General features: G+C 43.9%; 1 protein-coding gene and 1 long non-coding RNA gene across 5 annotated transcripts in view; both read left to right on the forward strand.

The window, feature by feature from the left end:
• The window catches only part of LOC308066380, a 47,815-nt gene extending 24,301 nt beyond the window's left edge, over positions 1-23,514 (forward strand). Inside the window, exon 2 of the long non-coding RNA XR_013929142.1 lies at positions 57-23,514. This is a non-coding gene — a long non-coding RNA (uncharacterized lncRNA). The remainder of the gene's footprint in view (positions 1-56) is intronic.
• TBXAS1 (thromboxane A synthase 1) overlaps positions 1-24,669 on the forward strand; it is a 231,251-nt gene that overhangs the window by 186,956 nt on the left and 19,626 nt on the right. The gene's annotated exons all lie outside the window — the stretch shown is intronic.

Raw genomic sequence — 24,669 nt, forward strand, 5'->3', positions numbered from 1 at the left:
AATGTGTCCGTTCCTAAGGTCTGAATGATCCCCTGTGGACTTTTCTTTCCTTGTAGGTGAGGGAAAAAGGGAGCCTAAGGTGTCTGCATTTCTAACATAGGTGCCAAAATAAGATGCAGTGAAGCTGCATGTGCCTTGCTGCTTCAGAGGCTGTGGAACACACAAGTTCCCAAACTCATTGTAATCCTATTTAGAATAAGTGTGGATAATATGTCCGTGTGCTGTGCCTCGCTGCAGTCAGGATTGCTGGGGAATCCCACTTGCGTATCAGTCACAGTCAGCAGAAGCACACAGCTGGAAAGCTGGGGTACCGTCTCAAGCCAGATGTGATTTAGAAAGCATCTCATCTCAAGAAGAGCTCTGATTCAGGTTTCCACAAGTGGATGATTGCTTTGGTTCCTTACGGGTGAAGGAGGACAGGTTGGGCTGTGCACCCCTTGAACACGGCCCTGCTATGTTTAGTGGCCAGCACATCTGACGCTAACTGGGTGCAGCCAGGGCCTTTGTGGGATATCCAACTTCAGCTCATAGCTGAAGTGATGGAGGGACCTGTGTGATCCTTCCTGGGTCCTCTCCAGCAAGTTCTGGAACTAGAGGAAGCATACTGCCCAAAGGACACTGGCTTACATGGACAGTGCCCTCCTGGAGGGTGAGTCTGTGAATAGTAATGAATTCATTAAACCTCCTAAAGCATCTCTGTTTCAGTAGTGTTTGCCTCAGCAGCAGTCAAGATGGTTAAAAGGCAATTGCAGCCACTGAAATACATAGAAAAACTATTATCAGAAGATGTCATTTTTCGTAAATGTCAGTACGTAGATTTTTTATGGGGATGTGGTGACAGGTAGTGAATAATTTAACATAAATTTACATCATATAGTGCAGCTGTTAATTTATGGCCATATTAGACTACAAGGTTATGTATCTAATGGCTTTTGGCCTCTTCTTTTTTTTTTTTTTTTTTTTTTAAGTTAAAACTTTACCTAAATTGTCCCACTTTACTCATAATTCATGAGACACCTGTCTTCCCTCCCTTGTGCCATACAGAAGTCTGTGCATGTCATACCCTTTTTGTAGCCATATGATTCGCAGTGAACTCATTCCCATCTCCAGCCTCAATCATTTCAATTCACTATATCCATGTTTTTATTCAAAGCATGCGAGGGACAAGAAGTGCTGTTATTACTGGTTGATTTGTATTCCTTAAGGCTGAGATTTTGAACATAGCTAGAGACATGCATTGCTTCTCCCTTGTTTGAAAAGCTGGAGATGTGCAGCTGAAGCTAACTGCTCAGTAATTCAAGGTCTCCACCTGCTTACCCTTTCCAAAATAGTCAGTGGAGGTGGCTTTAGCTGAATGCTTTGCATCTGCAATTGAGGATAGGTATTTTCCAAACATTTCCTTGGTGACTTTCCACAGTACAAATACTTGCCCAAGTGTCAAAGAGGTGTCCCTGAATCGATCCTTGCTAGACACTAGTATAGAGGTGAAGCTTTGGATTGGGTTTGTGTGGCAAGGTTTTGGTATCAGGGGATGACAGAGAGGGCTTCTCTGAGAAGCTGCTAGAAGCTTCCACTATGTCCAGCCAATGCCAGCCAGCTCCAAGATGGGCCTGCCACTGGGCAAGGCTGAGCCCGTTGGTGACAGCAGTAGCACCTCTGGGATAACATATTTAAGAGGCGGGGGGAACCTGCACAACAGCAACTGCTGCATGAGAGGAGTGAGGGTCTATGAGAGGAACAACTGTGCAGATGCCAGTAGGAGGGCAGGAGGTGCTCCAGGCACCAGAGCAAAGATTCCCCTGCAGCCTGGGGTGAAGACCATGGTGAGGCAGCTGTGCCCCTGCAGCCAGCCCATGGAGGTCCTCAGTGGAGCAGATATCCACCGCAGAGCCTGTGGAGGACCCCATGCTGGAGCAGGTGGATGCACCTGAAAGGGACTGTGACCCTGTGGGAAGCCTGTGCTAGGGCAACTACCTGGCAGGACCTGTGGCCCCGTGGAAAGAGGAGCCCAGGCCGGAGCAGGTTTGCTGTCAGGACTTGTGACCTTGTGGGGGACCCACACCGGAGCAGTCTGTTCCTGGAGGACTGCACCCCGTGGATGGGACCCATGCTGGAGCAGTGTGTAGAGAACTGCAGCCCTTGGGAAGGACTTATGTTGGAGAAGTTCATGGAGGGCTGTGTCGTGTGGAGGGACCCCACGCTGGAGCAAAGAAAGAGTGAGTTCTCCTCCATGAGGAGGGAGGAGTGCCAGAAACAAGGTGTGATGAACTGACTGCAACCAGGGACATCCCCTGTGCTGCTGGTGGGGAGGAGGTAGAAAACTCTAAAGTTAAGCCCAGGACGAAGGGGAGGGGGGGAAGTGTTCTAAAATTTTGGGTTTATTTCTCATTTTACTACTCTGATTTGAATGGTAATAAATTAAACTAATTTCTCGAAGTCAAGTCTACTTTGCCCAAGACAGTAATTGGTGAGTGATCTCTCCCTGCCCTTATCTCAGCCCATGACCTTTTAATGACATTTTCTCTCCCCTGTCCAGCTGAGGGCAGGAGTGACAGAGTGGTTTTGGTGGGCACCTGATGTCCAGCCATGGTCAACCCACCATAGGCTTGTATCTAGAGGGGCTTTCAGGCCATAAGTGGTGGCAGGGCATCTCGGAGTACTTGATCTCTGGAGTAGAGATGATGGACCACACTGCTGCTTCCAGACTGGCCTGAAGCTCTATTCTGTTACCATTTTACCCAGATTATGTCCAGCTTGTGGGGCAGAGCAAGAAAGGTACATGCCTAACTGCACTTGACGTCTCTGAAAGTTTTCCCTTTTCAGGCACTTGAATAAGACTCAGACTTTCAGGACAGCTGTGTGCGTCTAGCACACAGTAATACCAGTACGATACCAGTATGCCCAGCTGTGTGAACCCCAGACGTTTGGCTGCCCCTTGCATGACATCTAAGTGGGAGGTGAGCTCTCCTTGGAAACCTGCTGTAGAAATCAAACCCTCTGAACATCGAAGACTCATTCTACCTGCAGCTTGGTAGTGAAGCATTATGATTAGAAGTCAGTGTTCCTAACTAGAGCAGAGGCCCTTCATGTGAGGCAGGTAGGTTTCCATCCAATTTGTTAGGGTTATTAATTGAAATATTTTTTAAATGTCCAGCTATAGCTTTTCTCCCCTCAAACTGCCTCCAGATGGACATGAGAAAGCATGATTCATGTTCAGCACATAGGTTTGCACCGATGTGTATTTGAATAGGGTTAAAATGTATGCAGTTTTACACATAAGCTTTGGTAAAAGGTAGTTGGAGCAAAGGATGAATGTTTGTTCTTTTGTCCAGGGTCATGGAATGAGATTTTTTTTTGTTCTCTGTGGAGAACAATAATCATTAGCAATTATTTTCCAATGATGTGCAGTGTGTACAGCTTCACACTTCCTCTAGGAGAGTGGCACATGCCCTTTCTTATTTGCAGGCCTGTGTAATACTGGCTGTGGGGAAAAAGAGTGGTGGTTCCATTTCACCCTTGTCCCTGCCTTTATTGTTGAGCCCCCCTCAAGGCTTTTGGGACTAAGAAAATCCTGTGTTCCATTGACCTCAGGGACTATGTCTGATCTGTGTGGGGTCACAAAATAAGTCATCTCCTCTGCCAAGACAGGTAAAGCCCTGAAAGGAGTGTGATCACTGTTTTTCTGTACAACACTGTGGAAAATGATGAGTGTTTTAAAGAGCAAGTAAGAGAAGTGCAATTGTGCTTTACTGTCTCACACCGGAGGGGAGAGAAGAGGAAGCATTTGGTTACATATAACAGGGTAGTTCATGTTCCCTAAAATGAAATATAGCTCCTTTAGTTCCAAAGTTTCACAACAGACACTGACTTCTTGTTTGCCCTCTTCCAACCAAGAAGTATGTTGCCGCGCTTCCTCAAGTTGCTTCTCTGTATGCTTTGTTTCCTCATGAAACGTGAAGCATCACGTGCTCTGTTACCCCTCCGAGGCTGAAATGTTACACCCGTGTCTGTACCCCAGGCTCAGTGCAGAGTTAAATCCACACGATGGAGCCCTGAAGACCTCCTCTTGGAGCTCACCGCAGTGAAATGATGGCAAGCGACTGCCTGTTTGCCTCTCTGGGGAAGGGCCTCTATTAAATACTCAGCGTGCTCCTAATTTTTCCGTCTTGCTGTCCCACCTCCGGGTAAAGCTCCTCATCATAGCCAGATAACAGGGAGAGCTGTGGCTGAAAAAGATCTCTCTGCCTCCCTTCCCCCCATGCTGGTTGTGTTTCCAAAAGACTCGATTCAATAATATATTAGCTTGATTCATAGAAAAACAGTGGACCAAATGCCTACCTCTCTTCTCATGTTTCTACAGGGCTTCCAGGAATGAAAAGAATTAGCACACAGACAGACGATTTCTCTAGCATACCACAGAGCTGTATTTAGTGTGGCCTCAAACCTAGACTGGATTCCCACTGGACACCATAGAAATGTTTAATAATTAATGCCTCTTTTTAAAAAATCAAAGGGGGTAGAAAGAGGTTGATGTATCCCAGCAGTTCTTAACTGAGAGGTGGTAATGGACTGAAGAAGCCTAAATTCTTCCTACCCTCTAATATTTCTTTTCAGGAACAGTAAACAAGCCCTGCATTTTTGGGACAGTGGTGCTCAGTGTTCCTGGAGTGCTAATGGGAATATTAAGTATAAGACAGCTATGAGTCACTGTGGTTCTTTTTCAAGTCAAAAGCATAAATAGCACTTCTTATATATCCATGCTGTGTCAGTCAAAGATACTGCATTTCCTTTCCCCTCTGCCTCTAACAAACATCCGCCGACCTTAGGCTGCTATATACAGGAAACAGCCTGTTGGTTATTGTGTAAAACTGATAAGGTCCCCTGGGATGTTTTATCTGTCTCTGTTGTGCGTATAAATTTAGCTTCAGTCATTGTAGGTTTTGTTCTTTTACCCTCTTTCCTCCCCTCCTTTTTTAATGCCTGCTAAGTAAACATGGCATTGTGGAAAAGGGGATAAAATAATTATTTAGTACAATAAGATCAACCACCAGAGACTTCAGATTCCATCAATACACTTTGCCTTTCAGTTCTTCTGCCTGCATCTTTCTTACAAATAATGGGTTTCTCTGTTTTGAAATCTATACAGTTATTTGTTACTGTACCCTACCCACACCCCTATTTCATGCAATTGCAAACTGCAGCAGACCAGAGTGCCTGTCACTATGATTTTGCTCTGAGACATGATGGTATTTACAGCAATACTGTATTCCTGTCTGTGTTTATGGCAGGTTATGTAGCTTTCCTACTCGGCACAGTGCTGTGAGATGGCAGCCAGAATTATCTTTTAATGCAGCTCTCTCAGGAGGCTGAGTTCTTGAAGCTGTAGAGCAATTAACACTCTTAATACTTCCAGTATTGCTTAAGGGTTTGGTGTTGGGAGGCTGGAGCTAGCGTTTGGGTTTCTTGTTTTGTATTTGAGTCCTATCTCTCATTCTTAATTATTAGTACAAGGGCCAAAAATATGGCCATCAGTGTCTCAAAGGTGGCTCCAGCCTCTGGGTGGGACGTGTGTGGTGCAATACCATTGTTCCTTGCTTTTGCCTGTGGTGTGCTCCATACTGAAAGCGTGTTGGAGAGCTGAAGGATGTGGCTGGATGTAGCAATCCTTCCTTACTCCACGGCCTTTCAGAGTCCATTTGAATTGGGTTGTCCTGAGGTGACTCAAGCTCTTTTTAAGGTTCGCTTAGTGCCTTCTGTTATCACTTGTCTTACATTGGGGAGTTGGTGAGCCTGATGACCTGTGGTCTGTCTTTTCTGTCAGGCCTTCTTATGCAACTCCTAGGTAAGCACCCCAAGGTGTGTTTTATGTTCAGTTTGTAAAAGTATGAGTAATTTGGCAGGGTGCTGGTCAGAGAAGATTCGGGCCAGACGTTTTACCAGCTGCTTCTCAAAGGCTGATGTGGTAGCTGGGCAAGCTAACAGCCATTAGCGCCTTGGAAAATTCCCTGCAATGTTCTAGCCTAACTCTCACCGCCCCTTGGTGGAGACGGGGCACCTGCATACTGGTTTTGGCTTTCCAAATGTCCTCTTTCCTCTTTTCCTCTGAAGATGGCTGAGTGACTCCCTTTATTGCTGAACAAGCCAGCGAGGTCTTGCTGCTGCTCCTGTAAATACTGTTATGGCTGAGTACGGGGCGTGTTGAGGGCCAGCAATTTATACTACTCTTGGTTTCATGGCAGAACATCTGTCTTTGCCATGAAAAGCCAAAAGCCTACAGGACAAACAAAACAAGCAGGGAGCATTCAAAGGGGCATGCCTTTACTGACCCAGCACAAAGAAAGTGCTGCAGTGGGCCTGCTGTGTACACACTCTGTGGTTGGTGGTACGGCTGCTGCCTAACCAAGATAATGGATTGGCTTAGCTTTTGGTTAGCTGAGTAACCTTGGCCCAGACGACAGGACAATATAATTATTTGAGTATTAACCTAGTTACTCAAGTGAGTTTCAGTGCTCACTGAGCTTTCTGCTTCTGGTATGGTTCGCATTACTCTTAGCTGGCTCAAAGCTAGCTCAGCAGGTACATCCACATCAGTGGCCTTAACTGCAGTATAGACTTACTCTAAGAAGCTTGGTGTTCTGAAAACAAAGCAGATGGGACAAAAAAGTCTTAAAAAATTATAGGGTAGAAAAGCCACAGAACGTCCTTTTGACACCTTGCCCTTGTGTCAGCTTCCCTGGGGCAAGGGCTACACCTCCTTTAATATTGAGAGCCTTGGGAAATCTAAGTGAAAGCAGGACCTTCAGGAAAAGGCTAGATAGTCTGCACAACACTGATGCTTCCCAAAGTTCCCTGCCCCAAGGTAGTCCTTGCATTTAGGCTTGCAAGGCAGTTGTTGGACATCTTCCATACAGTTTGGACAAGGAATTTGCCCAAGCCAGCCAGGGGTGAAGATCTTGCCCTGCTTTCTTCAAAGATGATTTTGTCATGAGTGTTGCATAAAAATGCATTAGCACTTTTTGTTAGTAATGAACTTCTTTGTTCATTAGGTTAACATTGGCTGCTGTCACTAGTAAGTACATTTTAATGAGGAAGACAGCATTCTGAAATTGTGGAAACCTGGCACTCTCGGGTCTAATTCACAGCTCATTGACATTGGTGAACAGATAGACTCCCACTGAATTCAGGTCCCATTCAGAGCTAAGGCAATTTACCCTGGTTGAGGACCTGCCCCTGGTTTCCCCATGTGGCTACTCAAGTGTAAAGTGCAGCTGCTGCCAGCAGATATTTTTCTTCCATTTAGAGTTCTGAATCCATCCAGCATTATTTTCAAGGCAACAACACAGCAATTGAAGTTTTGTTCTACCTCCCCAAATTAAACATAATTCTCTTACATCATTTACTTCCACTTGCTGGTTTGCTTTCATTTGACCTGCTAACCATGTCACACAGCATTAGCTTTGTAAATGCTGTCATGAACTTGGTTTGAAGGTTTGTGCCAGGTCAGTTGTAATTCCCTGTTTTTCTCTTGCATGCCAGAACAAGCAGAGAAATGTATATCATGGGTGTAAGCCCAAGTTTGCAAAGCTTTAGTTGTAAGTAAAATGAACTTTTAAAGTTTAAAGAGTCTTCTGCTAGTAAAATAATTGAGTAGGTTCTTAGTTACTGTCATATTTTAAAGCTGCTTTTTTGCTTTTAAGTCCCTCAAACTTGCTTTTTATCCCTGTTTCTGGTGTTTCTGATTGAAAATTATTTTTTTTAAATGTGACAAACCAGACATCCACAGTAAATAGTTCTGTGTACAAATTCCACTTGTTGCTTTGTGGAAAAATTACGGATGTGTTTTAAAAAGCTACTTCTTCATTATTTCCTTCTCTTCTTAAATAACAATTGTACTTATTTTCATACAAGCCCTCTTTTCCTGCACAGTACATTTGAATAATTTACACATCCCTGCTGCATGGGAACCAGAAAGCAAAGCAGACTTCCTGAGGGAACGTGGCTGCAATCCTTATTCCTGTGATTATTTCTACAGTACCACTGAGAATTTCCACCCTAGATCTGGGTTTTATTGGAGCATACAATGTTCAAAAAACCTAATAGGACATAGATTCTGAAAAGCTTGCGGTGTGTACTTAAACTGACAACACACTGTAGATTTAAGGTTGTATATCACTGTTGGAGATGTTGACTCCTTTCCTAATACAGGAACTGCAGATTGGTAGACCACATCTCCTCAGTGAAACACCACTGAACTGATTAGGACCCTGAAGAAGTACTCAGGTTCCCAGCATGCCCTCAGTGGTAAGAGAGCTTCGATGTTTCCTAAGGTCACTGTCAAAGCTTCTGACTATGATCATGTAGTCCTCTAGATGCCCTCAGGCTCAATGCAGGACAGCAGCAGCTGGTCAGCCAACCTTTTGCACACGCCACAGCTTACATTCCCTTCAAATCTGCAAGTCCAAGTAGTTGCCCCCCCACCCCTGCCTCAGTCAAAATTACTCTATTTAGCATGAAAAATTTTTAATTTAGTGTAAGACTTCATGATAAAGTAGTGGGGGTTTTGGACTGAACGAGTGGAGAGCAATTGTCTGAGCAAATCTGCTGTCAAGATCTGAGGGGCTGGCAGCTTGCATTTGAGGGTAGTGGCGAGCAATGGAAGCAGTAACTTTGTCCAGCTCAGATGCTTGCACGATGCACAGTGTGCCTACGGCACAGCTGTGTGCTGACCCACCCAGCTAACCACCACAAGGCAGCACTATCTCCATAAAGCCACTTCCAGCAGTTTCTATGGTGCACTCATGTGAGCGTGAGCTGCTGAAATGAGTCCACTGTACATTCTAAGTAAAATTCAGAAAGTTAGAAGCAATAACATGCAGGGAAAATGCAGTCTTAGATTTTTTAACTCCTTTCTTAAGAACCCAGGGAGTCCACATAGGTCATCATAGCACATGCCTTCACATGGAACACATGCTCTGAGTCTCATTTGAAATGACACGCAAAACTCCTTCTCCACACACCACCAACACATCATGGATGATGGAACATGTCCCAGGCCTTCATAGCGAACTTGAAACTTCTATTAAAACATCACTAGCTGCAATTATAATGTATCACAGGAAGAAAGAGAGATCGAGATCTTAGGTTCTGGCAGTAAGAGGGCATTTGTTAAATAAAACTCATCTTTAATGATCAAAGCTGTTATTAGTACATTGGTGAGCACAGATATCTTTTTAATGGTTTTCATTTTCACATTAACCTTTTAATAGTGAGTGAAATCTTTCTAAACTATAGAAAGAAATTATATTTTCCCAGCTTACCATGTCAGAAGAAGTCACAAAAAGGGGGCTTTTCCAAGTGCTAATTTTTCCAAAAATTGCATTTCTCAGGATGGTCCCATTAGGCAGTGGTTGAATCTGCCGTCACACAATCCAGAGTCACTTCCCCAAAGCCATCAGTTTATGCAAGGTTTCCCTCGAATTCCCATAGACAGCTGTTGCAAAGGATTCTTGCTTAACTTCTCCAAGCTCATGTGTTGTTTGCTCTTTTAGTACAGCCTTGACCTCCAAGGTCTCCAGATAGGAACAGTGCACATCACAGTTGGGATGTGTTTTCCTTAAGGGTATTGTATTGTGGCCCTTTCATATGAGTGGATTGAACTTGATTTAGGGGGAGCAGGAGTAGAATGAAAGGGATGTTTCAGTTTCCTAAGGGAAAATGAAGTGAGCTGTATAATCCTAACTGTTTGTTTTAACTCTTGCTGCAGTCTCTGGCTTTCTCTAAAGAAAGTCCTTTGTCTGCTGGCAGTGACTGCAGAGTCGTTTATAGCTTCTCAGGCTTTAAGTTTGCATCATAAGAGAAGTGGTACCTATAGGCAGCGCTGTAGGCAAAGCTTTTTAGGTTTTGGTGGGGAGTGTTTTCTCCTTTAAAAATGTCAGGCTTAATACTGTGATGCAAAGGAGCAGGGCCTCCATTAACCCTCCCCAACAAGGAATGGTCCCAAGATCCTACTAGTTCTTTATTAGAGCAGTGGGGTTTCCCCATAAGGCATAATTTGTTATATTACTTCCACTTTGTAAATTGCATTTTCTTTTTTTTTCTTCTTCTTTCTTTTTTTTTTTTTTTTTTTTTTTTTTTTTTAAATTATGCTCTGGGGAGGAGAGGGGAGGGAAAGGGCAAGGCACGCCTCTGAATTAGGGTTTAGGGGGTGGGGGGAACAAAGGAGCATACTGAAATCCTTTCAGTCCAAATGTAGGGGATAGAGAAGCTCCATAGGGAGAAAGTGTCTTGCAGAGACTTGGAGAACAAAATAATTTTAGGACGGGTCTTGGATCAACTGCATTGGGATTATTTTTATCAGCCAGGTTGAGTGCTTTTGGAAACCTATAGTGTTTGCACCTTCATTTTCCATCTAGTTGATCCTTTCTTATGTTCCTGGGAGGGATCCCATCACCCGTTGCATTCTTGAATACAGCCAGAAAACCAGTGATGCTTTGTGCTGAAATGATTTGATCCACCTCGGAACTGCTTTGCTGTCAGTGGTGAAATCTGTGTGGTGATGAATCTGTCGTTCCTCCTCCCCTCTCATGAAAACATGCTGAGATCTTTGAGGTGGTCGAGAGCTATTAAGACTGGGGACAATGATTATCAAGCAAAAATGAAGGAATGAATGCCTTAAGTAAGAAAGTGCATGTAGCATCTGTAAGCCTGAAAACATTGCTAAGCAGCTTCTTTAGCCAGTATTGGAGTCCCTTCATACTCAGTTTTGCAAACAGGAATGAAAGCAACAGGACTGAAAACCCAGTCAGTGTTTTAGTAACATCTATAGTTATAGTTATAGTAAACATTCATAAGATGTTTAACTTGCATAAACGTGGTCGCTTCCTTATGACCTTCCTGGATACTATTAACACAGCTGTGATACTGTGCTGTAATGTCATACAAATCAATCTTATGCATCCACTGTTGATAGATTACATGATGATTGTTAACTATTTATCTGATATTTTTCAATTGATCCCAAACTTTCAGCATCCAGGTTCCTTACAAAAGTGTAAATAATGTCAGTGATCTATACAAATACGCAATTAAATTGGATTTTTTACTATTTGTGTCACTAGCTTCAAAGGAGCTATGCTGATTTATGCCAGTTGACACTGGCCCAAAGCCTCAGGCTCAAATCCAGAGGGTTCACAATGGAGTGACTTGTAGCCCAAAGGCAGAGGACAATCATCTCTGCTGAGGCAGGTTTTGATTTAAATGTGTTAGGAAGGTTTTTCAGGTCTTTTAACTACTTTTAGTAATCGTAATGTTGAAATTGTGACGTTGAACCGTTGCAGCTTCTCCTTATTTATTTCTTCATTGTCATTGAAAATAATGAAAACTGGATCTTTAAAATCCTGCTAAGGCAGGTAAATTGTAATTAATCACGATCCCTTCATCAATAACTAGTTATTCAATTACGTTAAAGATAATCTTGTTTTCAGCGAATATCAATCATTAAATGAACTATTGTTTATTTCTAATTCCTAACATCAACACTATTAATTCTGTAATTGCAAGTGTCATGAAATGGCCACAGCATAATAAACCATACATGCCCTGTAACCTCCATATTAAATCAGAATGTCATACTGACAGATACTGTAGCATTGCAGATAAGTCACCCTTTTTGCAGCCACCTTTTTCCAATTGAAATAGCTGGGACTAAATGAGAAATAAATACTGTCTGTGTCATAGCTAAGCCCATTTGGAAAGGTCTAAAGAAGCAAACTAATAGTTAGCAGACTGATAATTACAGACATTTAAAAATAGATACGTAGCTATTTATGCTGTCTGGACCATTAATAACTTTATTTACAAATGGAATAAGGCTCAGCTGGGAGAGCCAACCCCTATATGACATTTCCTTGTTCAGTGTGGGAGCAGAGGTAGCTCTCATATTTTTAACTAGTAGAGATTTCACCAGAAAATTTTGTAGCAGACATTGTACCTGTACGTGTCTACAAATAAAACGATGGAGGTTTGAGAGAGCATAACTGTGCAAAACAAAACTGGTACAGGCTATTCATTATCCAAACAGTGCAAATAAGATGAGAATATTTTACTGGCAAACTTTTTATTTTTTATATTACTGGCAAAAAAATAATACACTGGCAAACAGGGGGAAAAAAAACCCTATTGCCTTGTAAAGGACCTTGTAATGTTTTGCAATGTGCCATGTTCACACTCAGCCCGTGCTGCCGTATGCTTGTCTTTATGAGCTTGGGAACGGCCAGGGAAATCCCTGCTGTGGGCTGCTGCACAGGTCCTGCATCCTTCCCGCTCCAGCATGCTGTGGTGCCAGGCAGGGTGCTACCAGGAACACTATCTCCACTCAGTGCAAGGGGGAAAATGGGGCTCACAAAGATTTTACTGAAGGTTTTAAAGTTCTGGTGATGCTGGACCTCACCTTCACTGAAGTAAGAGCCACCCCAGGGTAGGAGTAAGGAAAAGGATGCATTGATGCAGCATTACCAGCAGTTAATAATCTGGGGGCTTGGGGGGTGATTCAGGTGAGGTGGGCTTGCAGGTGGAGCAGGTTTTGCCTGGGTCTGAGCCCCTAGAGCTCAGTCCCAGCTGCTTGGTGTCCACAGTACCAGCCCCAGCAGCACAGATGAGGAGGCGGTCATCTGTTCAAAATCTGGTGCCAGTGATCTTTTAATTCCTCTGTGAAATAGAAGTAGACATAGCCATCAATGCCCAGCTTTGCTGCTTCAGCAAGGCAAGCTGTTTATATTATTAAAAGACGGGTATTTGAATTTGCAAAAGCAGTTTTCCCCTGTCTCATTCAATCTTTCTGCTGCAGCAGTTTCGGTCACTGAGCAGGGTCTCGGTGTGTTGTTAATGGGCTGTCGTGGAGAAGGCTGGTGGAGCAGAAAGGAGGTGGGGGGAAAAGGAAGGGCTAACCCTTTTCCATCCACAATCCCCATCACCCCAAGCTGCCCTGCCAGTTGCCACGTGGAGCAGCCCTGTGCTTGCCAAGAGCCGTGGGGGCCGGTGTGCAGCCGCCCCCCGTGCTGGGGCACCTGGCGGGCTCTGGAGCTCAGACCATCCCCTTCTGTGGGGGCAGTGGGCCTGCTCAGCAGCCGCACAGCCGCTGGCCAAAGCAGGGGTGTAAAGAGGTAGCCTCTCAGGTTTATCGTGCTGCTGGTCTCCTAGATGAGATGGCATTCATCACTCTGTTAATGAGGGCTTAGCACTTGCTCTGGCCTGCACTGCTGTAGTGGCAGGTGTCTGTCCCGGCCCCCGGTGCAGCGGGTGCATTGCCTCTGTGTCCGGCATCAGGTTTGTACCTGCTCAGATCCTGTGTGGTGAATGGGCTGGGTTAAACTCACGGGTCGGCTTTCTCACTCCCTGAACTAGCCAGGGCTAAAGCTCCCATGGGAGGAGCCTGGGTGGTTTGCAATGGAGAAAGGCTGCCTGCTGGGGCTGCAGCTATCCCCCAGTTGACCTGGGGACAGCTCTGGAGACCTCAGGCAGGAGGCCCATCACACCCAGCCCTTCCTCCTGGCAGGAGAAAGGTGCCAACAGTGACCATGAGCAGAAGCCTGCATGCAGCTTTGGCTGTTGGCTCCTGACAGTCAGGCTCTGGTTGTACAGCTCCGAGGGGAAGATGGTAAGATTTCAAGGGGTGTAAACCTCTGCCATCTCGGGTTTCTGGAGTGTGTGAGAAGTCACCTAGCTGAAAAGTTAATGATTGCTGAGACGTCCCTTAATGCTCTCCTCTATCTGGTACATGCCATTTTGGTGCTGTTGGTGTATCAACAAGCAACAAGGGCTTTGTTTATTAGATTGATAGAGCAGCATGTAGTTTAACTGCTTAGTCAGCAATACTGCTCGTGAAGCTGTAACAAGCTTGTCCTAATAGCTGCACCCTGCTAGAAGCTGAACGGTTATTCCCGAGGAAAAGAGAGATGGCTGCATGGCAGAGTGACAAGTCAAAAAGCAGCCCCGCCATGCCATGGCTTAGTTTTTACGTAGGACATAGAAACTGGAGTGGGTGACAGAGATAACGGCATCTCCAGAGTCATAAGATGATGTGGGCCAGCCTTTTTGTCCATGACTGCCCCTATTACCCTGTGCCAGCTGGCACGCAGATCATCTGCAGAATCATATGTTTGACCAGCCTTCCTGCTAGGAGAAGGTGATAACTTGGGCTGATTTAGGGGGAAAAAATCAGTAAAGAGCACACTGAGCAATACAGTTGTTTTCTTTATCAGCATGGGGTTTTTTTTTAGCTGAAAATCTTGTTCTCTTTTGATTCAGCTTTGGTGTGCACTAAGACCTGACCTGTGGCATCCATGATGGTATAATCATTTAGGCTGGAAAAGACCTTTAAGATCATCAAGTCCAACCATAAACCTAACACTGCCAAGTCCATCGCTACACCATGTCCCTAAGCGCCACATCTACACATCTTTTAAATACCTCCAGGGGTGGTGACTCAACCACTTCCCTGGGCAGCTTGTTCCTATGCTTGTTGTTGGGGTTCTCAGAAAGACCATAGGAAACATGCTGAGAGGCATGCTGTTTGTCCTCCTCTGAACAGAGAGGGAAAAGCTGGATTCTTGTTTGGACAGTGGACGCTGGCTAACATCACTTGAACTCCTTGTTGCTGACTTCTTAATTTCTGACTTGGCCTAAGACCACAGCCTGTTCATGTGGTGAATGGAGCATGCTTATATTTCTCATGCTTTTAAATGGATGTCTGAGAAGGGCATTAGGGAAGAGAACATATTATTATAATTTTATTGTATCTCCTACTTTTTCATGATATTATGGAAAGTTCATAATAGTATTTCAGCATCATCCTACACAAATAGTATTTAGCAGTGGTATTTTCACTCACAGTGCTTAAAGTTAGGCCCCTAACTCTATATTTAAGCACCTAAATAGGTGCCTAAATTCGTTAGAGGGACTAACCACCAGCAATCTCCACCAACAAGAATGAGAGCTTTAGGTGTTCAGTGCCCTTTAAGACCAAAATATTTATTTATTAGGGTTGTCCTAATCTGGCATCTCATTTTAAGCATCACTTTTTCGAATGTGGTATGTCATTGCTGATTTTGTCATACTGATTCTGCAATCGGCATCTAACTGCAAAAAAGCAGTAAGTAAGTGTCAATGCAGTTTATGCAGTTATCAAAGACAGTTGGTGTCTCTTTGGGGCTTCTGCTTAAATCATCCACTCCAGGAAACACAGTTCACATGTTTAGCAGTGTTAATGTAAAAAATACTGTGTATTTTTGAATTAAACCAGGCCCTGAAGTGTTTTCTGGATCTAGCATCACTTATCTTCCCCATCAAGGTGCACAGCAGTGAGTGCGGCCAGGCTGTTATTGCTTTTACTGTATTCTAAACACGCACAAGCGTACACACACATCTGTATCACCAAAATCTGGCAAAATTATTTGTTGTTGTCTCTAAAAAACAGTAATACTCTCATACAATGTGCAATTTATAGGCACTAGTTTTTGCTGCCTCTTATAAAAACAATTCATCTCATTGCAGAATGTGTGCTTAATTATAATTTGCTAATGCCCTTGAGTTTTTTAAAGTAATTTATTGCTCAAGTGTACTGTAGCCAATACTATCTGGCGACAAAGCAAGGGAATTAGCTTAAGGAACTGATTTTTCTAGCACTGAACTTGTGATCTGTGACCTTACACAAAACATTTTACCTTTTCCATGAGTCAGCTTCCCCATCTGTTTTTTAAAAATTGGCTGGAGATTACCAGGTGAAAGGTGCCATATTTTCATTTTGTTAAGCATCAGAGCACTGGATATATTCAGCACGTTATTTATAATGTACAGCTCTGCATTTGAAACACCTCATCATATTTATACGTTTAATTTGCTTTTACTTCTGCTGTTGTTGCTAAACATAAACCCCCACAGATTAAGGACATTGATGTTCATAGTAGTGTAAGTTGTATCAGTGATTTAACCTAAACTTAGTGGTATAACCAGTCAGTTCTGCCAGTGGTCTTAGGGCTTGATCACAACAAAGCAGCATGAGGAGTGAAACCCATTTTTCTCTTGGCATCTGGTTCTGACCAAACCAACTTTAGCCTACTTGTGCAGTGGCCGAGGATCATGGGCTGCATCCACGTGGCGTGTGGATCTTGTCTGCGCTCTTCAGTAGCTCCAGAGACCCTTTATTGGCTATGCCAAGGGGGAAAAGAAGACGAGGGTGTTGTGTGTGATGGGAAGGAGAGAGAGTTCAGCTTTTCTCTCCAAAGACATGAGCTTTCTCTAGTTTGTGGCAACTTCAGGGAGCCTGCTAACAAATCTGCGCTGCTGCTTGCGTTGCAGAAGGCTGTGGATGTCATGTCAGTGACTGCTTTCAGAGCAGCCCCAGGGGCTTTTGAGTGAAAGTTTTCTCCAACTGTTGATATCTTGGTGGCCTCAGAAAGCTGGCTCCCTATGGCTCATAGTGGGTTGTTGCCTGATTGAGAGGAAACAGGGTGTTTAAACAAACCACTGTTGTTTTTCAGTTCTTGCTTGCATTCCTGCTTAGCTGTGTATATAGCATATCACATAATGCATCTACATCCTGTGAGGCATATGTAGTTGACAGAAAAGTATCTTTGATGTGAGTATGCAAAAAAAATCCACTAATTTTAGCCCAAACTGCCCCAAAAACTTTGCTTTGCTGCCGACAGCATGGAGATGTTTTGTTTTACAGCTACAATGTGAGTATCATCAGGGGAACACTGTGTGCCTTGGGGGTACAGATAAACTCCTGACCCTGCTTAAACTGTGTGGCACACTACACCGGGCACATGTCAGGCACATTTGTGTGTTTGGCACCATGGTACCAAACCATGTGTTATGACACATCATTCATATCCAGCTGACCATGGGTCCAGCAATAATGTTGCAATCACTGGTCCTGATCGCTTCCTGCCAAGTAACAAACACAGCCTGTCCTCCCTAAAAATAGACATCTTTCTTACTGCGCCGTAATCCCAGTGCCAGCACCAGAATCATACCTCTCCACAGTCTGCTTCAAGTCTTAAAATATTTTTCTCCTACTTTCTTTCTGGCCTAAAGCACAGTTTGGGAAATCTATTAGAGCTATTCATTTTGTTTCGGGGAGCGCAGGGGTGCTAGTGTTTTATTAACACAGTAGCTCTGCTCAGTGGCAATGTCTGGTTTTCAGTGAGGTTTCAGAGGGTTTTTTTACTCCATTTTCCAGCTGTGTTGACTCAAGTCGTAAGGCAGTCAGCCACTTGTGAGAGTGAAGTCTCCAAATACTTAAAGAGCTGAGATATTCTTTGAAACTCCTGAATCTTGGAAAATTAGGGCAGAATCTGACAATACCAATTTTTCCTCAGGAGGCTTCCAGCACTCACAGTTCTGGTTCCAGCACGGACCAGGAAATTAAAAATCACATGAAAACTTTTGCAGCACTTTCAGGATGGCTGTAGGTTAGATCTGCATAAAGGCAGAACAAAAAGTGCAGGAGGGAGACTTAGTTTTCCCAGGTCATTTGTGTTGTGCTGTTCATGTAACCTGAAAGATGATTTACCCTGCTCGAGAAAACTTGTAAGTCAAAATAATAAAGTCTAGGTTGTCTAGAGCAAAGAATGAAAATGCAGCTTTGGTGTCAAGGCATTACCAATTCATTACGCTTACCTGTGTCCCAGCAGTGGGGCCAGCCAAGAGACAGATACTCTTACAGCTAACACCGGCTGCGTGTCTGATGTGCATTATAAATCCCATCCCTTTGAGACTTTTGTAGCCAGGTGTAGGTTTGGGCTCCAACAGGGCAGGGAATGAGTGGCCAGAAGGATGTATAAAACATGCTTCTCCATGCTGCTCGCTGGCCGTCCTGCTCTCTGCTCCCCAGCACAGCTTGGCCCCCAGCCTTCCCCTGGCCCCAGACCTGTGGCACCCTGCTAGATCTCAGGGAAAAGCTGAGGTACCTGAAAAGCTGTGACTGCTGATGAGGTGGCTCCCCTGCCACCTTGTCCACCATTGCTTCTGTCCTTGCTACCTTTTCTTCATCCCATGGCACCTGCTGTTTATTCAGCTCTCTTGTTTTCTCTCCTTTCACTGCTGCTGCATTATTCAGCTTTTCTTCTCTGGCAGTGTTTTTGCCCCGTCTTCCACCTCTCAGCTCACCACACTTCTCATTACAGGAGGAAAACAGTAAGCCATGCGATATTGCCTTGTAAGCCACGACTAATGGCAGAATGAAAAGAAGAGGAGGGAAGGCAGCTTTAACACTCAGCATCTGAAAATTAAATGTTTGGTAGTTCTGGGCTGGTCAGTTTTGTCAGAGGAACTCTGATGTTCCTTTTGGCTGACCCAGTTACCTGACTGAAGCAGGGGACTGTACCAGCTTGGGGTGTGGACTTTGAGCCCAGACTCTACCTCTTTGGCACTGCCCAAGCACATTGCTGATGCAGCAGAAATTTGCCCAGCATTAAGCTGGTGTAGGTGGTGTCCACCGGCCACGATGCCTTGTGTTCTCAGTTTTAATTATGTTGCCCAACTTTTGCCCTATTCTCAACCCTCATTTTTTTTTCTGAGAAAAAGCCTAGGCGAACCTAGGAAAATCAGTCTGTGGAACAGGAACTGTTGAGTTGTTTTAGGGTTAAGTTACAACTGAGTTGGTTTTTTCCATGCATGGTTTTTCTTTTTTTTTATTTTTTCCTTTCCCAGACTGCTTGAGTCCTAAATTCCCCCTGTAAATCTGCTTTCTGTACCATCAGTTCTCAGAACAATGCGCAACTTGATATACCTGATAAGAGTTAACATGAAAAATGAATAAATCATTTGCTACTCCCTTTTCTTTTTTTTGCTGTAGCTGGGTGTTGGTCTATAAAATGAAGGAAGTTACACTGAGCAGGAAGTTTAAAAATGCTTAGACAGATGTCATTAAAAAAAATAATCAAAATTGGCTTCCTGCCAAGTGACTGTAATTAAAATTATTCTTCTTAGTGAGAAAAAAGCAGATGCAAAGGGAGGTTTCCTGTCTCTTAAAGTAGGAAATATAAATAACTGTTAGTCTCTCCTTTGTGTGTGCATGTTTCTGTAAGTGTGCGTCTTGATGTAGGACTCTGTTGCTGATTTCTAAAGTGGCTTGTAATTGAAAACTTTAGTCAATACCTGGTGGATGGGTGCTTTATTAATCTATACTTTTTTGGGTCTTGTTTTTAAATTAGACCTTTGTTGAAAAATAATGTATATAAATTGAAGTATATAAATTGCCCTTGCTGTATTACAGATTACTGAAATGGCTGCTCTTACAGAAAAAAACAGTAAATTTCTTTGTACGGTATTGAAGGGAGAACAGGATGTGGGTGGGTGTACACGTGTATATAGCTGTACACATTTATACGCATCTTATAGCTGTAGCTGATAGCTATATTAATTTAGAAACCAATGCAGTCAATGCCATGCAACTTCCTAGCATAGATGGACGTATACAAGTATAAAACTGCTTCTATCAGCATAACTTCTTTTTCCCTGTACAAGCATCTTTAGTTTGATATAATGCCTTTATATTATAATTTAATTTTGTTCTCATTACAAAGGTTTCTCATCTGATACAATTACACAAATTCTACAACAGTCTATTAGCCAAATTAGGCAAGCACAAGAGGTGTGCTCTACATCTCTTTTCTGTCACCACTGTTTAAAAGGGCACCATTTCCTTCTCCCTCCTGTGCATAGCTAGTTAATGACTTGCAGAGGTTGAAGAAATCCTGTAAGTCCATTTACCACGGTTTTCTCAGATGTTGCACTGAAGTTTATAGTTTTGTTTCTTTTTAAAAATAAGTTCCTTTTGAAGAATATCAGACAAGGCATGGGCATCTGTTTCAGTGTTGATCCATGAGAACTGCTAGATGGTTGTGGAGCAATACCCCTTGGCAGTTGCTAGGGCTCTTACCTAGCACATTAGTTTGTTTCTAGTGTGTTCCATATACCTATCTGGATGGGACATTGTTAGCTGTTTTTAGCAGCCACACATTTACACTGCTCAGAAGAGGTTCTTCAACTGCGTTGAGATATATTATAGCACAGATACAGTTCTTTGGCAAAAGTGTCCTGGTAACTGTTTTTTCTCCTCACTGCATTGGATAAATGGGTTCAGTGAAAGGAGTCAGTAAAAGTGCGCTTGTGCTGACATGGGTTTTCCTGATTTATGATGCTGTCTAGTGTTTTTAAGTAGGCTGTGCTTGAATTTACCTCCCCTATGAAAGTAAGGTTTAGCCCCAGCACCGTTCTACTGATCAGTACATACTGCTCTAACTTACGCCAAATGGCGTAACACAAATACGCTATACGAATAGCACAGAGTATAGATGTGTGGGTGCAGGGCCTCGATTTGATATGAAGCACTTGCAATGAGGAGTAGGAGACAGCAGTTAGGCCCCACAGTGAGTTTTGGGCATGATGACCACAGGCAGGCATACCTCTCCTTTTCCATGAGTGCACTACAATACAGAAGAATAGCTTGATTTTACTGCTGTTTTCTTCAGGACTCCACAACTGCTCAGCTTCTGTTTGTGGGCTGACTGGTCTCAATGCAACAAGATGTCTGCAACAAGAACCACCACTTATATTAATAAACCTGAATATCAGAAGCTGGATGGCAGGCTGGTACAGTGTGTACTAAACTTTGTAAACAAACCTTCATGATTCTGGCATCTTTGAATGGTCCTGGAAAAACTTTCCTTGGAATAGATAGCAGAACTTGCTTCTGTATTTTGAGCTGCCAGATTATCTGGCAAGAGAGCTGCTAAAAAAAAGGTTACAAGAACAGCTGAAAAAGAGCAAGTACTTGCCTGCTGCAATCTATAGAGCAACTGGCACCCACTGAGCATGAGTAACAGTGATCTGAAAACATGCAAGAGAAATACAGACATGTACATCCTCTGGGTGCTGCAGTGCTGTGAGAGCCAAAGAGATTCTTAATTGCTCAGAGAAATATAGAGGGACTAGTCCGAATGGATGAGTAGTGTGGGCTTTGGAGATGAGGTCAGGTTACAAAAGCTATCCCCAAGAACGCTGCTGGAAACTTCAGCAACAGCTAAACTTATAGCTCTTTCGGAAAACGAAACAGAAACATTTTAAACTCACAATCCACTTTACAGCACAGCCCAAGGCCATAGGTAATCCATCTCTGCCAATCCTAGGGTGTCCCCTGTAAGCACATGTTTAAGAACTGCATTACAACAAACAACTCTGTGCCCTGAAAAGAGATTTCTCTCTGTTGAAATCCAGAGGCCCTATGAAAAGGTAGGGAAGGTTAAAGGTTCAGCACAAACCATGAGAAATCCCTTGCTGTTCATCCAGTCCTGCCTCTGTGCTCTTCTGGGGGGCAGTTTGCCTAAATCTCTTCCAGTTGTGTTTGCAGTTATGTCTGCTACTGCTAGGAGAAGTCCACCAAATGTGCCTTTCAGAGAGGTCCCAGGAAACCTGCTGGAGAGGTTTCATTGCTTCTTCCCAAGTGGGAAGGGGAGCCATGGCAGGATTAAATGGCCACTTCCATGGCAGCACCCACAGCTCCCAAGTTCTCGTCTGATGCCCTAGGCTCTGAATCAGCAAGTGCTTAAAACTCCTGCTTTACTTTAAGCTGCTGAGACATTACATGGAAAAGGTAAGTCTCTGCCGCTGGCAGCAATGCCTTCCTCGCATGCTTCCCCCATTAGTGGCGTGGCATGTCTGCATCTGGGGGAATGTGCTGTGAGGGGAAGGGAATTGGGCAATTTTTATTTGGGGCAGGTAGAGGGAAGACTGTCCCTTCTTCTACTAAGAGTGTCAGAAAATACACCCATGTTTTTCACTCTTATGCTGCTCTGCTGAAGATGTTTTCCAAGCAGAAAAGGAAAGCAATGGGGTTTTTTGTTGGCATTTTGGCAAAGTATTTTCATGAGTATGGCTGCCCGTTGAAGACATCTGTTTAAGTTCCCAACGCTGGATAACAAGCAGATCTGTGCAAACGTTTGGGGCTGTGCTTTTCATGCAGGTTCACTTATGTTTCGTACACATGAGTCCAGGGACGAGTCACAGATGCCATGAGCAGGCCTGGCCAGTGCTGTCAGCTGAAACTCTTGTTTTGTGTCCAGCACATGGGGAAGAGATTGCGTTCCTGAGGAGCTCTTTTGAGGCGTGCTAAGGAAAGAATAAATCTCTCCACAATGGAATTTATTCTGAGTGAATTATCAGGGTTAAAAAAATACTCCATTGCTTTCAGCTCTTATCTTTGTTTACCATATCGCCAAGGACTGGTGCCTTTGTGCCCTAATACTGAACTGTCAGCAAGAGGGACAGGAAATGCTGCCTTCTCTATAGGCTCAGCACATAGGCTTAATGAGAAGAATAACATCTTAGCAGCAGTTGTTGGTTTTGCTCCGTTTGGTTTATTCTCTTTTGTTGTCTTACTTCAGCAAACCTAGATAATCTTAAGAGAAAAGCCTTTGTGCCAAATTCATGCACTCTGTAATTTAGTGACCTTCAGATATTTAAACATTATTAAGACCAAGTCAAGCTGACAAAAGAGCCTATATCCTTTTCATTTCCCACCAAGCCGACCATGCTGCATCCTGTCTGGAGCCTGGTCGCGCGCAGCATTCTCTGAACATGAGCCATCTTTCATCTCAAGCAAGGAAGGACCATACCGACACCAAGCAGAGCTCCGGCTCTGTCCCTTACGGTGGTAATGCTGGCTTTGCAGGAAGCCCCACCACTCCTGAGCCAACTGATTAATAACTCCCCTTAATGAAATAAGAAATACATGGTGGAAAAAATAATCAAATAGGGAAGCCCCATCCAGGCTGCAGCAAAGATGTGCTGGTAATGCTGCATCTGGTGGAGCAGCACTGACTTGTCCTGACAGCCTCCCCTCTGGATTTTGGGGAGCATGGGACATGAGAGTGGCATGAGCCTGGCTTCTTCACCCTGACACTGGCTGCAGGAGCCCGTCCTGATGTCTGCTTGGGGAGCACTTTTGGTGTGGTTTCTCTTCCACAGATCCCATAGCAGCAGCAGTTTCCCTGAACAGTTCCGGCTTCACAGCTTGAGAGGGGAGAGGTGCAGGGAGCAGGGATGATTCCCGTGGATCTCAACCTCTGTTTGGGACTCAAGAGCATTGCAGATAGATAAACCCTGAAAGCATATCCCTCAAAATTCAAATCACAGCTATTTTTTTCCAAGCAAAGGTAGGCTAACAGTGAGTTTCTTTGCCTGTTTTTTGCTGGTGTATGGGTAAGTGTGTAACACCCATTACAACTTTTTTCCCCCAGCAATTGCACATCATAAAGCAAAGCTTTAATGGCAGGTCAAGTTCACGTCTTTATTTACACAGAAGGAATGTGTAAAATTTCTGTTCGGGTAGTCCGTCCACAATTTTGTTGTTCATTCAAGATTTACCTTTATTTTGTACAACATCAGTATTAAATTTCAAGAGTAACCTTACCCATGACTTAAAAATTAAAAAAAAAACAAACAAAACAAACCCCCCCCAAAACCACCCCATCCAAAAAAAGCAAGGGAGTTACTGTTAGTACCATGTAATGATCAGGCTTTGAACAGGAGCATCATATGCTGCCTGCCTCTGAGCATGCCAGCAGTATCCACACAATCTCATGATTAAGGTTTACCAGTCTTATTAAAACTGCTGGAGGAGAGGAAGACACTTTCCCAAATTCACTTGGAAAGCTGCGTCAGGACTTGACCTTCTGACTGCGAGCCTTGTGGCTTTGCCACACAACAGCTACTCCCTGTGCTCCTCCTGCCCTCGAAATAATGTGCCTGGAATCTGACCCTGCATTTCCCGCTGTCACGTTGGTATCAGCTGGAGATAAATGAAGCCTTTTATTAACTTGTTCCTTGCTTTGCAGGCTGCTTTTCTCTTCTGCTCTAAAGAAGAGCCAGTGGTGATGTGGCACCGAGGCAGAGCTATGTACACACACTGTCAGCATGGCGTTTGTAATCTACTGGCTGAAGCATCTCTTGTGGTAGAGATGAGACAAGACTCCATTATAAGGAACACAAAAGGAATTTTTCTAGCAAGTCCACCGAAAGCAGGGAGCAAGTCATCATCTTCCCTGGCTTCTCAGCTCCCAGCCTGCGTAGTACCAAGGAGCAAAAGTGGTGACGTGCATATGCAGAACACAAAAAAAAAAAGTCTTCCCACATCCTGACCTAGATAAATAGGCCCTGGCATGAATTTTCTGACTTCGCAGCACTGACACTTTGCATCTTCTGAGATTTAAAGATCGTGCTTTTTTTTCAAGTCATTTTTATGCCATTTCAAATTGATGGATGTGTTACAGAAATATACCCATGCATACATGTGTGCGCACATGAAAGAGAGGCCAAAAGTACTAATACCAATCTCTCTTACTGTGCCATAATGTGAAATGGGAAGTGAATGTGTTAGGAAAAGCAGTAGTTATGGACAGAAGTGCAAGATGTTCTGCTTTTCTGAGCTGCATCACAAATGCCTTGGGAGTGAAGGCAGGGAAAACCGTGAGGTTGCTCTAAGTTACGCTGGCAGAAGGCAGGTCTAAGTATGCAAGAGGTGCAAAAGGGAATCATATCCACTTATAGTTTTTCCCAACATGTTTCTTACAAGAGGTGTAACTCAGGCAGAATACGATCCCAAGTAAC

Source organism: Falco punctatus, assembly GCF_963210335.1.
Source record: "Falco punctatus genome assembly, chromosome: 6".
Taxonomy (NCBI): Eukaryota; Metazoa; Chordata; class Aves; order Falconiformes; family Falconidae; genus Falco; species Falco punctatus.